Source organism: Lampetra planeri, chromosome 47, assembly GCF_965212315.1.
Source record: "Lampetra planeri chromosome 47, kcLamPlan1.2.h2, whole genome shotgun sequence".
NCBI classification, from domain to species: Eukaryota; Metazoa; Chordata; class Hyperoartia; order Petromyzontiformes; family Petromyzontidae; genus Lampetra; species Lampetra planeri.
Window position 1 is genome coordinate 2,733,520 of NC_136153.1, and position 13,481 is coordinate 2,747,000.

Below are 13,481 nucleotides of genomic sequence, written 5' to 3' on the forward strand. Positions count from 1 at the left end.
GTGTTAGGGGGTAGTGTGGGGGGGGGGGGGGTAGTGTGGGGGGGGGGGGTTAGTGTGGGGGGGGTAGTGGGGGTAGTGTGTGGGGGGGGGGTAGTGTGGGGGGTGGTGTTGGATAAGGATTTGGGGTGGAGTCAACGCCGCAGATGTAAAATAGGAAGGAGAAAGTCACCAATTCTGGTGGATTTGCTGTTGCCCAGGGGACACGGGGAGGCTGAGTGTAGCTGTGTGGAGGGGCTGTAGCTGAGGGGACACGGGGAGTCTGAGTGTAGCTGTGTGGAGGGGCTGTAGCTGAGGGGACACGGGGAGTCTGAGTGTAGCTGTGTGGAGGGGCTGTAGCTGACACGGGGAGCTGTGTGGAGAATGCCAGTCCATGGTTGAGTCCCAGAGTGTGTGGGATGTCCCCACCACCTCCTCGGCTACAGGGGCTCTCTCTCTCTCTCTGTCTGTCACGCACGAACGGCGCTGTTATGTTTTTATCGCGAGCCATCTCGAGTACATTCCACGTTCGGTTGAATAGCGGAGTCGTGTTAACACGAGAAGTTAGTAGCCCAATAATAACGATAATAGAAACATACGTTTAATAATGCATATTGAGTGAATTGGCTTTTACACCCCCTCCCCCCCTTTCTAGAGGTATATTTAGCTCGCTGTGGGGGGGGGGGGTAAGTGTATTGTTTGCCCCCCACTCCCCACACCTGGAGCCCCCCTCCCTTTCTTCTCATGTTCCTCTCCTGCATCTCGATTCGCACGGTACAGACGCGTGCTCCCCACGTGCTTCCCACGTGCTCACCACGTGCTCACCACGTGCTTCCCACGTGCTCACCACGTGCTCACCACGTGCTCATCACGTGCTCACCACGTGCTTCCCACGTGCTCCCCAACGTGCTTCATACGTGCTCCCCGCGTGCTCCCCACGTGCTCACCACGTGCTAACCACGTGATCCCCAACGTGCTTCCCACGTGATCCCCAACGTGCTCCCCACGTGCTCACCACGTACTTCCCCACGTGCTCACCACGTGCTCCCCACGTGCTCACCACGTGCTTCCCAACGTGCTCCCCACGTGCTCACCACGTGATCCCCAACGTGCTCCCCACGTGCTCCCCATCTATGCGTCGGTCGCGTTAGGTGGAGTCGGGCGGGCGGGCGGATCTGGAGCTGCGGGAGGATGGTAAATTGTGGTGGGGGGCAGACGACACAAAGACACGAAACAGAATCCCCGCCAGCCTCCCAACGTGGCCCCCGATCCTCCCCCGTGTCCAGGGAGAGTGGCACGGCGCCTGATAGCCACACCACTACCCCCCCCCCCACCCCCAGGTGTACACGTGCGTGTGTACCTGTGCGCGTGTACCTGTGCGCGTGTACCTGTGCGCGTGTACCTGTGCGCGTGTACCTGTGCGCGTGTACCTATGGGTAGGCGGGGGCGTAGCGGTCACCGCACTGCGCTAAGAAACCCGGCGACCCAAGTTCGATTCCCGCTCGCGGCAACCGACTTTCAGTGACGATTGTCTGAACGGGTCCTGGGCCTCCCCTAGGTCGACTCAGCCGCAAATGAGTACCTGGTGCGATGAGTAAACATCGCCAAACGGGAGACAAAGGCGGCCAGGCGCGGTGTTGGCAACCCACCCCCTCGTGTGCCGTGCCGGCCTTCATAGGTGCTCGCTAACAGCACTTGCCCCTACAGTCTGCTAAGGCTACACGGGGGATTTTTGCCCATTGGGCACGTCACGTTATAAACCCCCCGAGAGAGAGAGAGAGGGGGGGGGGGCACTCAGACGCAGGCGTCAACCCCGGGGTCGATGAACCCTCGTCAGAGGCCGATCTGGTCGAAGCCACCTCGGTGGATCTCGGAAACTACGAGCTTTGTTGAGCAAACCAGGTGCTATAGGCTGCCGCTGCTGCTGCTGCTCATGTGGTAGCGCGACTAGGCTGTGGGCAGCAGAGGGCAGCAGCGCAGCAACATTCACCGCTGCCCTTTTGCTTGTGCCCCCCTCTTCCTCCTCCTCCCCCGTCACCTGACCCCCCCTCCCCCTCACCGAGCCACGCTGACCGGGCCCGTCAACCACGAACCATTAACGACCGCCACGGACCCGCACACACGTGGGGGAGGCCCTCATCCAGCAGTGGATTGACACAGCGGCTGTACAAGTGCACACACACACTCACACGTGCACACACGCACACACACACGCACGCACACACACACGTGCACACACGCACACACACACACACACAACAAAGTTCAAACAAAGATCCCCCGTATAGCCTGTAACAGACTGTAGGGGCAAGTGCTGTTAGCGAGCACCTATGAAGGCCGGAATGGTACACGAGGGGGTGGGTGACCAGCACCACGCCCGACCGCCTTTGTCTCCCCAGTGGCGATGTTTACACATCGCACCGGGTACTCATTTGAGGCTGAGTCGACCTAGGGGAGGCCCAGGACCGGTTCAGATAATCGTCACTGGGTGTTGGCCGTGAGCGGGAATCGAACTCGGGTCGCACGGGTTCATAGCGCAGCGCGCTAACCGCTCCACCACCGCTCCCCCAACACGCACGCGCGCACGTGCACGCGCGTGTGTTGAGACCTGCCCAGGGGTTCTCCACGCGGCAGATTCCTCCTCTCTGTCACCTTCACACTCGAGGTGGTACTGCTCGGCCCCACGGCCCCCTCGCGTGCGCTGGCTAGGTTGTGTGTGCGTCTCTAACCAACTCGTGCTCACGTCTCTACCCCCCCCCCCCCACTAGCTCTCTGCCCCCCCACCCACCCTCCCCACTAACTCCCCCCACCCTCCCCACTACCAGCTGCAAGGCCACGTTGTTGTGACCGGCTCGGTACTCGTGTGCTGTGTGCGTTGTGTCTCAGCCACAGACTGAACTAACTCACCAATCCACCCACCCACCCACCCACCCTCTACCCCCCACTACCACCCACTACCACCCACTAACTCGAGCTCTCAGTGCTCGCGTCTTTGCCTTGTGTGTCAACAACAATTAAGGTGCCACTCGCTAACAGCGCTTGCCCCCACAGCCTGTTAAGGCTGACGCGGTGGGATCTTTGTCTCTGTGTGCGAGTGTGTGTGAGTGCGTGTGTGAGTGTGTGTGCGTGTGTGTGTGTGCGTGTGTGTGAGTGTGTGTGTGCGAGTGTGTGCGAGTGCGTTTGTGTGTGTGTGTGCGGGTGTGTGAGTGTGTGTGTGCGAGTGTGTGTGTGTGTGCGTGTGTGTGAGTGAGTGTGTGTGTGCGTGTGTGTGAGTGAGTGTGTGTGTGCGTGTGTGTGTGAGTGAGTGTGTGAGTGTGTGCGTGTGTGTGCGTGTGTGTGTTGCGAGCCATCCAAGCCCAGTTGTGACTGGACCCTGTTCGCTAACCGTGCTTGGTGGTGGTGGTTGTTGTTGTTGTTGTCGCTGCGTGGTGGTGGTGGTGGTGGTTGGCGTACGCCGCAGGAGCCGTGGCGAGTAAACTGCGAAGGCACCACGACCTGCGGGTCCATCCTTACCAGAGGATTGTGGCCGCAGACCGAGGTCAGTGGTGCATGAGCACGTGCGTCTTGTCGCTTGTCACGTGTTGTGACCCCCCCCCTCACTGGACTCAGTGCATGCCCCCCCCCAGCCCCCCCCCCCAGCCCCCCCCAAACCACCCAGCCCCCCACCACCATCTGTCTTACAAGTCGACGCGTTCATTCACTTGGTGTTTCATTCACTTGGTGTTTCGTTCACTTGGTGTTTCATTCACTTGGTGTTTCATTCACTTGGTGTTTCGTTCACTTGGCGTTTCGTTCACTTGGCAGCTCCCAGGAATGTCAGGATTAGTCTTTTTTCTAAAACTCGTTCACACCTCCACACACCACCGCCGTAGTGTTACTGGGGATCGCACCGTGGACTTGCGATCCAGAGGTTCGATTCCCATCTCCCTTGGTGCGGCGGCCGAAAGGATTTGGTGGCACAGATTTCTCTTAGAAATAAAATGTCCCATCCGTGAAAACACGAGCTTCATAGCTCATCGGATTCTGGCAGTCGAAATGACGATTCTGATGTAAATGGTCACCGCCGCCGCGGTGAAGCCGGCAGGGATTCTGTGTGGTGGGGAGAAGTGCGGCCACTCCAACCTCCTTCAAGACATCGCCTGGCACAGCGTGGAAGAGTAGGCCAATTACCCCCCCCCCCCCCCCCCCAGGGCAGTGGAGCGAGTGAGCACTTTCACGGCGGCGCCTTTACCTTTCTAGCAGCACCACCGCATCCTGAAGAAATGGGTTTCGGTATTCAGGCAAATTGAAAGGGGATTTTAACACCGTAGTTGTATTGACACGTGCGCGTGTGTGTGTCTGTATATATGTGTACACACATTCGTTAATAGCACTGTACGTGGCCTTAAACAAATATACAAATTATATAATAGGCGACGTTTCGGGACATGGGCCTTCTTCACAGCACATGGAGAGAGAGAGGGCAGAGAGGTAGCGTGAGTGGCTACGAGCCGGAGCCGGCTCTTGACAGCGATGAGTGTATCTCGTGGTCTGTAACATTAAAAACCCTCCTGTATAATAATAATAATCATAGGGGTTTTCCCCTTTTTTCTGGCAACAAAACAGAAACCTTTTTTTACGAGGAATCACATCTGCATTAACCACAATGCTTGTGGTCAAAATGCAAGCAAAAAACACACTCTGATAATAAATGCATTGTCCTTGAAACTGATTGGTCCACGCCAGAGACGGCTTTCTTTTGAGCCTCGTCTCAATTGGTGCTAGACCAGAGGACGCCAAAAGGCGTACACAGCTCAAAGACAATGCACTATCAAAGTAATGTGAGCTCGGGGTGAGCATCTACATCATTAGACCTTCTTTGCCAGTACCAAAATATAATCATAGGGTTTTTCCCCTTTTTCCTGGCAACAAAACTGAAACCTTATTTTACGAGGAATCACATCTGCATAAACCACAATGCTTGTGGTCAAGTATTGTGGTTAATGCCCACGGGGTTACAGTTTTGTTTGCCAGAAAAAAGGTGGGGAAACCCCTATGATTATATTTTGGTACTCGCAAATGAGTTCTAATCATGTAGATGCTCACCCTCCAGTAGCAGCGTTGCGACTGTGCCCACCGAGGAGAGGCCCGCACAACGCGTAACGACGCAATGCCCCCGATCCACAAACACGAAGCAGACATCACGACGATGAACTCCTGATGCGGCTGTCCGGGCTTGACCCCCTGGACGTGGCAGGGCAGTTGGCGCTCTGCATCTCCGCGCATCAGGCGCCGTACGAAAGAATGAGGTTCGCTTCGTTGTGACATCGGCGCCCTCTGGTGTCGAATGCAAACTCCATTCGGCACCACCCCCCCCCCCCCCCCCCGTGTAAGCCAGAGGTCGCAAACGGGTTTTGATTTCTTACCCGTACCCGGCCGCACCAGGGTCGCAAATGGGTACCCGTACCCTACCCGTACCCTACCCGAAATGAGTGACAAACGGTTACTCACCAGTGACTCACGGCCTACCCGTACCCGTACCCGGCCGCACCAGGGTCGCAAACGGGTACCCGTACCTGGCCGGGTACGGGTAGCCGGGTATCGGGTAGGGTACGGGTATCGGGTACCCGGATGCGACCTCTGGTGTAAGCCTCGCGTGGCTTGCCACTTGAGACGCCCTCCCTTCGTCAGATCTTACACGGATCGGCGTCGCGGAGATTTTACCCAATCAATTATTTCCGACAGCGGACAACTTTTCTTTTTTCCTTTCTTCAAATGTTCCCCGATTCACGATCGCGCGTTTGACCAGCGTCGATTCCACATTGGCCGTGGATCAAATCGCGCCCCCACAACAGGCGCGTGGCATTTTACACAAAGATCCTCCCAAGTAGAGCCTTCGTATTGTTGGGGCAAGTGCTGTTAGCGAGCACCTATTGCACAGACACACGTGTGTGTCTGTGCGCGTGCGTGGTGCTGGCCACCCACCCCCTCGTGTGCCGTGGCGGCCTTCACGGGTGCTACTCGCTAACAGCACTTGCCTGCCCCCCCCCCCCTACCGCCGGTTAAGGCGATACGAGGGATCGCTGCCTTCGTGTGTTCGTGGGAATCTCTCTCGGGATGAAACGCCAATTGACGTGATCCGCAGATTGGTTGTTCATCCATTCTCGCCTGCGCGCGAGCTCACTGCATGTGTCGCACTTGCCACAGTCGACCGTTCATCATTGCACCTCTCATCATCTCCCAAGTGCCAACTTCTCATCATCTCCCGAGTGCCAACTTCTCATCACCTCCCGAGTGCCAACTTCTCATCACCTCCCGAGTGCCAACTTCTCATCATCTCCCGAGTGCCAACTTCTCATCATCTCCCGAGTACCAACTTCTCATCATCTCCCGAGTGCCAACTTCTCATCACCTCCCGAGTGCCAACTTCTCATCACCTCCCGAGTGCCAACTTCTCATCATCTCCCGAGTGCCAACTTCTCATCATCTCCCGAGTACCAACTTCTCATCACCTCCCGAGTACCAACCTCTCATCATCTCCCGAGTACCAACTTCTCATCACCTCCCGAGTACCAACCTCTCATCATCTCCCAAGTGCCAACTTCTCATCACCTCCCGAGTGCCAACTTCTCATCACCTCCCGAGTACCAACCTCTCATCATCTCCCGAGTACCAACTTCTCATCATCTCCCAAGTGCCAACTTCTCATCACCTCCCGAGTGCCAACTTCTCATCACCTCCCGAGTGCCAACTTCTCATCATCTCCCGAGTGCCAACTTCTCATCATCTCCCAAGTGCCAACTTCTCATCACCTCCCGAGTACCAACCTCTCATCATCTCCCGAGTGCCAACTTCTCATCACCTCCCGAGTACCAACCTCTCATCATCTCCCAAGTGCCAACTTCTCATCACCTCCCGAGTACCAACCTCTCATCATCTCCCAAGTGCCAACTTCTCATCACCTCCCGAGTACCAACCTCTCATCATCTCCCGAGTACCAACTTCTCATCACCTCCCGAGTGCCAACTTCTCATCACCTCCCGAGTCCCAACTTCTCATCATCTCCAGAGTGCCAACCTCTCATCATCTCCCGAGTACCAACCTCTCATCATCTCCCGAGTGCCAACCTCTCATCACCTCCAGAGTGCCAACCTCTCATCATCTCCCGAGTGCCAACCTCTCATCATCTCCAGAGTACCAACCTCTCATCATCTCCCGAGTGCCAACCTCTCATCATCTCCAGAGTACCAACCTCTCATCATCTCCCGAGTGCCAACTTCTCATCATCTCCAGAGTGCCAACCTCTCATCACCTCCCGAGTGCCAACCTCTCATCACCTCCAGAGTGCCAACCTCTCATCATCTCCCGAGTGCCAACTTCTCATCACCTCCCAAGTGCCAACTTCTCATCATCTCCCGAGTGCCAACTTCTCATCATCTCCCGAGTTCCAACCTCTCATCATCTCCCGAGTACCAACTTCTCATCACCTCCCGAGTACCAACCTCTCATCACCTCCCGAGTGCCAACTTCTCATCACCTCCCGAGTGCCAACTTCTCATCACCTCTCGAGTGCCAACTTCTCATCATCTCCCGAGTGCCAACTTCTCATCATCTCCCGAGTGCCAACTTCTCATCACCTCCCGAGTACCAACTTCTCATCATCTCCCGAGTGCCAACTTCTCATCACCTCCCGAGTGCCAGCTTCTCATCACCTCTCGAGTGCCAACTTCTCATCATCTCCCGAGTGCCAACTTCTCATCATCTCCCGAGTGCCAACTTCTCATCACCTCCCGAGTGCCAACTTCTCATCACCTCCCGAGTGCCAACTTCTCATCATCTCCCGAGTGCCAACTTCTCATCATCTCCCGAGTACCAACTTCTCATCATCTCCCGAGTGCCAACTTCTCATCACCTCCCGAGTGCCAACTTCTCATCACCTCCCGAGTGCCAACTTCTCATCATCTCCCGAGTGCCAACTTCTCATCATCTCCCGAGTGCCAACTTCTCATCACCTCCCGAGTACCAACTTCTCATCACCTCCCGAGTGCCAACTTCTCATCATCTCCCGAGTGCCAACTTCTCATCACCTCCCGAGTACCAACCTCTCATCATCTCCCGAGTACCAACTTCTCATCACCTCCCGAGTGCCAACTTCTCATCACCTCCCGAGTGCCAACTTCTCATCACCTCCAGAGTACCAACCTCTCATCATCTCCCGAGTGCCAACTTCTCATCACCTCCCGAGTGCCAACCTCTCATCCTCTACCCTTGCCTCCATCCCACTGAGTCCCACCCCCTCTCCCCCTGCCACTGTGTGCGATATCTTCCATGGGAAGACACCTGCTGACGCTCGTGTCGACGTCTTCGTCACTGTGCCTGGCTGCAGCTGCCTTGTCACTCCGTTGCGGCCCTTGTCCTCTATCCGATGGCGTGAATGTAACCGTAGCAGTAGAGAGAGAATGGTGACTGGAAACTCGATGCCTTCATTGCCCTAGAGGCGCTTCCTTCCCCTCCACTGTACCGCCCGCCCGCCCGCTCGCTCGCTGCGCTTTTATCCGCCCGGTGCGCTCCGCTCGTTGTTGTGAGCTTCGCCTCGGTTGTTGTTGTTGTGGTTGTTGTGGTTGCTGTGGGAGGGCGGCTGCCTCCGATGCTACGTCTACTGAGAAGAGCGGCCCGTCGCAGAGACGAGGCTGAGTCGATGTCACTGTTGCGGGATAGTTGCATTATGCTGGTTACTGTCACGGGACGCGCAGGCTCGCTCTGCGCGCCCGTGGGCAGACCTAGAGGTAGCGGAGTCGCGTGTTAGTCCATCAGCTGCCCCGTGCCGATAATATCCGGCAGCGTTTGTGTCCGCGAGTCGCTCGTGTAGAATTGTCTCGGCCGACGACGACGACGACACCCGCGGCAAGGGGACCCATTGGCTCGTGTCAGAGGAGCTCACAACTAGCGCTGATGAAATGGGTGCAGATGATTGTTTGGTTGAAACAGATGCTGGTCGATACTATTGGTCTCGAAGCCAGGAGCTGATGAGTATTATTCTTGTTGTTGTTGTTGTTGTTTTGTGTTGTTGTTGTTGTTATTATTGCCGAGCGAACTGCAGATACAGAGAGATGATTCTATATTTCACACATCGTGTTATACTGTGTGTTCACTGTCATGTGCGTGAGTGACACATTGCTCCTCCACCCGCCGACCCACCCACCCGCTCACCCACCCGCTCACCACCTACCCATCCATTCACTCACTCACCCGCCGACCCACCCACCCGCACACCCACCTACCCATCCATCCACTCACTCACCCGCAGACGTACGAACCCACTCACTCAGCCACTCACCTACCCGCTCGCTCACCTACCCCTCTATCCACTCACTCACCCGCTGACCCACCAACCCAATCAGACACTCACCCACGCGCTTACTCACCTACCCCTCTATCCACTCACTCACCCGCTCACCAACCAACCCAATCAGACACTCACCCACGCGCTTACTCACCTACCCCTCTATCCACTCACCAAACTGCTGACCCACCAACGCACTCATCCACCCACTCACCCGCCAATACCCCTACCCACACGCTCACCCACTCACTCACTCGGCAAGCTGCTCACGCACTCACTCGACCACCAGCTCACCCACCCACCCACCACGCACTCACCCGTTCGCCTGCCCTGCCTGCCTGCCTGTCCCCCTACTCGCGAGGCCCTGGCCCTGCTGTAGGCGCCGGTGATGGGTGATAGGCGATAATGATGATGGTGATGGTAGTGGTGGTGGGTGATGGTGGGTGATGGTGGTGGGTGATGGTGGAGGTGCAGGAGTGTGCACCCCGGCTGGTGGAGGTCCCAGCGGTGTGGTCGTTATATCGCACCGAGGTCTCGAGTCATTTTGAAACAGAATTTTTGTTTTCATTTAAAAATAAAAGTTCCCATAGCGTAACTACGATAACTTTCGTGTTTTTTTTATCATTTTTTTTTGTTTTAAGATGTCATTCTTACCTCCGTTGTCCCCTCCCGCCCCCTCCCCGCGCTATCGATGCCACGTGGTCTCATTAAGGGGGGGGGTCGCCCCCCGTCTCTGTCTCCATATTATATTTGTGTAAACTTACAAACACAAATACATCAATACATTTCATGCAGCGTCTTCTCTTGGCAGATTCCAGGGCAGGCAGAGCTGTCACGGGGGGTAGGGGGGGTGGGGGGGTGGGGGGGGGGCTTGCCCGCACAGTGCCCCCCCCCCCCCACCTCATCCCGTCCACTGGCTCCGCACAAGCCGTGGGCTGTCCGCGAGAGAGACGGAATATTCTGTTCTCTCCTCGTCATTCCTTCGCTTCGTTACCCCAGAGGGCCTCCTCGAGTCCACGGCATTCTTTGCTTATGCTTACGAGGGTCCCTGTCACGAATTCACGGCAGGCCAGGGGCCAATGATTGCGATCCGCCACTCGTGCCAGCTGAGTAATGTGACAACAGTTTTTACAAATGTTGGACACCGTGGCCCAGCCTCGCGAATCACGGCCCTGCATGTTGAACGGTCCGCCGAGTGAGTGGAGCCGACGGCGCGCAGCGAGCGGTGTTAATGTACCACACACCGCCGTGGTTACCAGGGCGGCCCGCCTGATTCGAACCGCCGGTCTCTCTGCAACAAGCGGCGGACGCGCTACGAGGCCTCAAATATATAGCAAATAATCCCGCGTATGGCCTTAACATATCGGCGTTGCAAGTGGTGTTTGCGAGCACCGATGTAGACTGGCCGCCTTTTGTCATTTGAGGCCGAGTAGACCTAGGGGGAGACCCAGGACCGGTTAAAAAAATCCGTCAGTGGTGCTGGCGCGCAATCCGCTGCACCACCGTTCCCCATACCGCTCCTCACCAACACACAGACTCACAGACGGAGAGTGACACTCAGGAGAGGGGCGGGCGGTGAGGGGGTCGGGGGGAGGCTGGGACACCTCGGAGCTCCGTGACCTTCCCCGTGACCTTCCCCGTGACCTCGCTCGCCCGCGTGGCTCTGAGCACCGAGCCGACACTGCCCTTCCGCACAACCAGACGCACCGCCCTGCCGCTTCTCCGATGCTGCTGCTGCTTCTCCCATGCTTCTCACGATGCTGCTACTGCTGCTGCTTCTCCTATGCTTATCCGATGCTGCTGCTGCTTCTCCCATGCTTCTCACGATGCTGCTGCTGCTTCTCCCGATGCTGCTACTGCTGCTTCTCCTATGCTTCTCCGATGCTGCAGCTGCTTCTCCCATGCTTCTCACGATGCTGCTGCTGCTTCTCCCATGCTGCTCCCATGCCGTGTTGCTGCTGCTGCTTCTCCCGATGCTGCTACTGCTGCTGCTGCTTCTCCTATGCTTCTCACGATGCTGCTGCTGCTTCTCCCATGCTGCTCCCATGCCGTGTTGCTGCTGCTGCTTCTCCCATGCTGCTGCTGCTGCTGACCGTCGGCACGTGGCGCCTCTTTGCTTCATCTTTCTATCCCTAGCTGCTACTGCTGCTGCTGCTGATACTGCTGCTGCTGCCCCCTGGTTCATCCACGTGCTCGTGACGGCGATCGAGCCGTTAACACCCCGTGCCCCATACTTGGACCCGTGCCTGAGCTCTCGCCCCGTGCCCCATTCTAGGACCCGTGCATGAGCTCTCACCCCGTGTGTCTATGAGTCAATGGTTCACGGTCGGGGCGCCCCATCGCTTACATTTGCGCGATCAGAATTGACACAAACGAAACGAAACTATTTTATTCAGCAGTTAAAGCCCACTCAACTACTGGCCACCTGGCCACACGTGATGAAAGCTCATCATCGCCGTGGCTGATATCATCATCATCACACGTGGCAATCCATAGCAGCAGAAGCCAAGGGGGGGTCCCTTGAGCAACGTTGGGGCGGCGGGATTTTCAGCCATCCTATAACCCTCGCACCTCTAACATCCCGACGTTTCGGGGCCGCATCCATCGATGACCGACAGCCAGCGAGGCCGTCACTACCGACTAACAACCTTGTGTCCTTGTTTGTCTTCTCTGGCTCTGTGCGTCTCTCTCTCTCTCTCTCCACGTTTAACCCTCAGCCGCCAACGGCAACTAACCCCATGCTGCTCCTACTGCTGCTGCCGTCTGTGAACTGTGATCCTGGCGCCGGTACTCGGCCGGGAGCCCTCCCCGTGAGCCGCCCGTGGTCTCCACGGCCGCCTCCACGCGCACGCCGCTGCCGCACTGCCCGCGTCTCTGAGCTGGTGGGGGGGGGGGGTGACCGTCTCCAGGTTGTGGTCAACCCCCTGCCTCCCCCCCCCCTAACCCACGCCCCCCCCCCCCCCCCCCCCAAGCCCCCACACACACCGCGAGGGATGAAGACCAACGCAGCCCTCCTCCTCCTCATTGCATCCTCCTCCAGCCAGCGACCCCCACACACGTCCAGCCGTGCTGCAGGAGTCTAAACTGTGCCCCGACTCTCACGACCGCGACCACCACCGTCAACAACAACAACAACAGCAGCAGCAGCAACGACAACAACAACAACAGCAACAACAACAACAACAGCAGCAGCAGCAACAGCAGCATTGTCCCACTGGCTGTGAAGAGGGAGACACTGAATGTGTTCGTTCTCGAGACAGACGCCGGCACCGTGGCTGAGAGAGAGAGGGAGCGGAGAGAGAGAGAGGTACTTGCTCCGGCAGTACAGACACTAAGATTGGGACGATACAGAGAAGATTAGCATGGCCCCAGCGCCAGGATGACACGCAAATCCGTGAGAAAAAAGAGAGAGAGGAGAGAGAGGGAGGGGAGGGAGAGAGGGAGGGGGCAGAGAGGGAGGGGAGAGAGAGAGGGAGGGGAGGGAGAGAGGGGGGAGAGAGAGGGAGGGGGGAGAGAGAGGGAGGGGGGAGGAGGAGGTTCGCGTCCAATCTGGAGGCGGACGGTTGGCGTGGCCAGGTTGTGATGGGTGTGGTGGTGGAGGTGGTGTGAGAGGGGTGTGGTGGTGGTGGTGCGGTGTGAGTGGTGGTGGTGTGAGAGGGGTGTGGTGGTGGTGGTGTGAGAGGGGTGTGCGTGGTGGTGGTGGTGGTGCGGTGTGAGTGTTGGTGGTGCGGTGTGAGAGAGGTGTGGTGGTGGTGGTGTGAGTGGTGGTGGTGTGAGAGAGATGTGGTGGTGGTGGTGTGAGTGGTGGTGGTGTGCGTGGTGGCGTTGGTGGGGTTGGTGGGAGTTTGATTGATGGGTTCGAGCCGGCAGTCGCGTGGCTATCGAGGAGCGCGCAGGCGGTGCAACTGCGCCGGTCCCCCCCCCCCCCCGGGGAAGGCTGGAGTGGGGGTGCGGGTGGGGGGCAGGCCCCGAGCTACGAAGAGAGGGGGGCGGAGTTAGACAGCCCCCCCCCCCAAACCAATTTAAGTTCGTGGACCAAGGCCGACCAGAGAGGGACGATGGCCTCGGGTGGGGGCTGTGATGGGGGGTGGGTGGGATGGGGGTGGGGGTGTGATGGGGGGGTAGATGGGATGGGGGGTGGGGGTGAGATGGGGGTGGGTGAAATGGGGGGTGGGGGTGTGAT

General features: G+C 57.7%; 1 non-coding gene across 1 annotated transcript; it reads left to right on the forward strand.

Moving 5' to 3' along the window:
- The first annotated feature begins 12,605 nt into the window (after positions 1 to 12,605).
- Positions 12,606 to 12,712, forward strand: LOC144733591 (U6 spliceosomal RNA). Its single transcript, XR_013588380.1, has one exon. It is a non-coding gene; the product is annotated as a U6 spliceosomal RNA (small nuclear RNA).
- Positions 12,713 to 13,481: the final 769 nt, after the last annotated feature.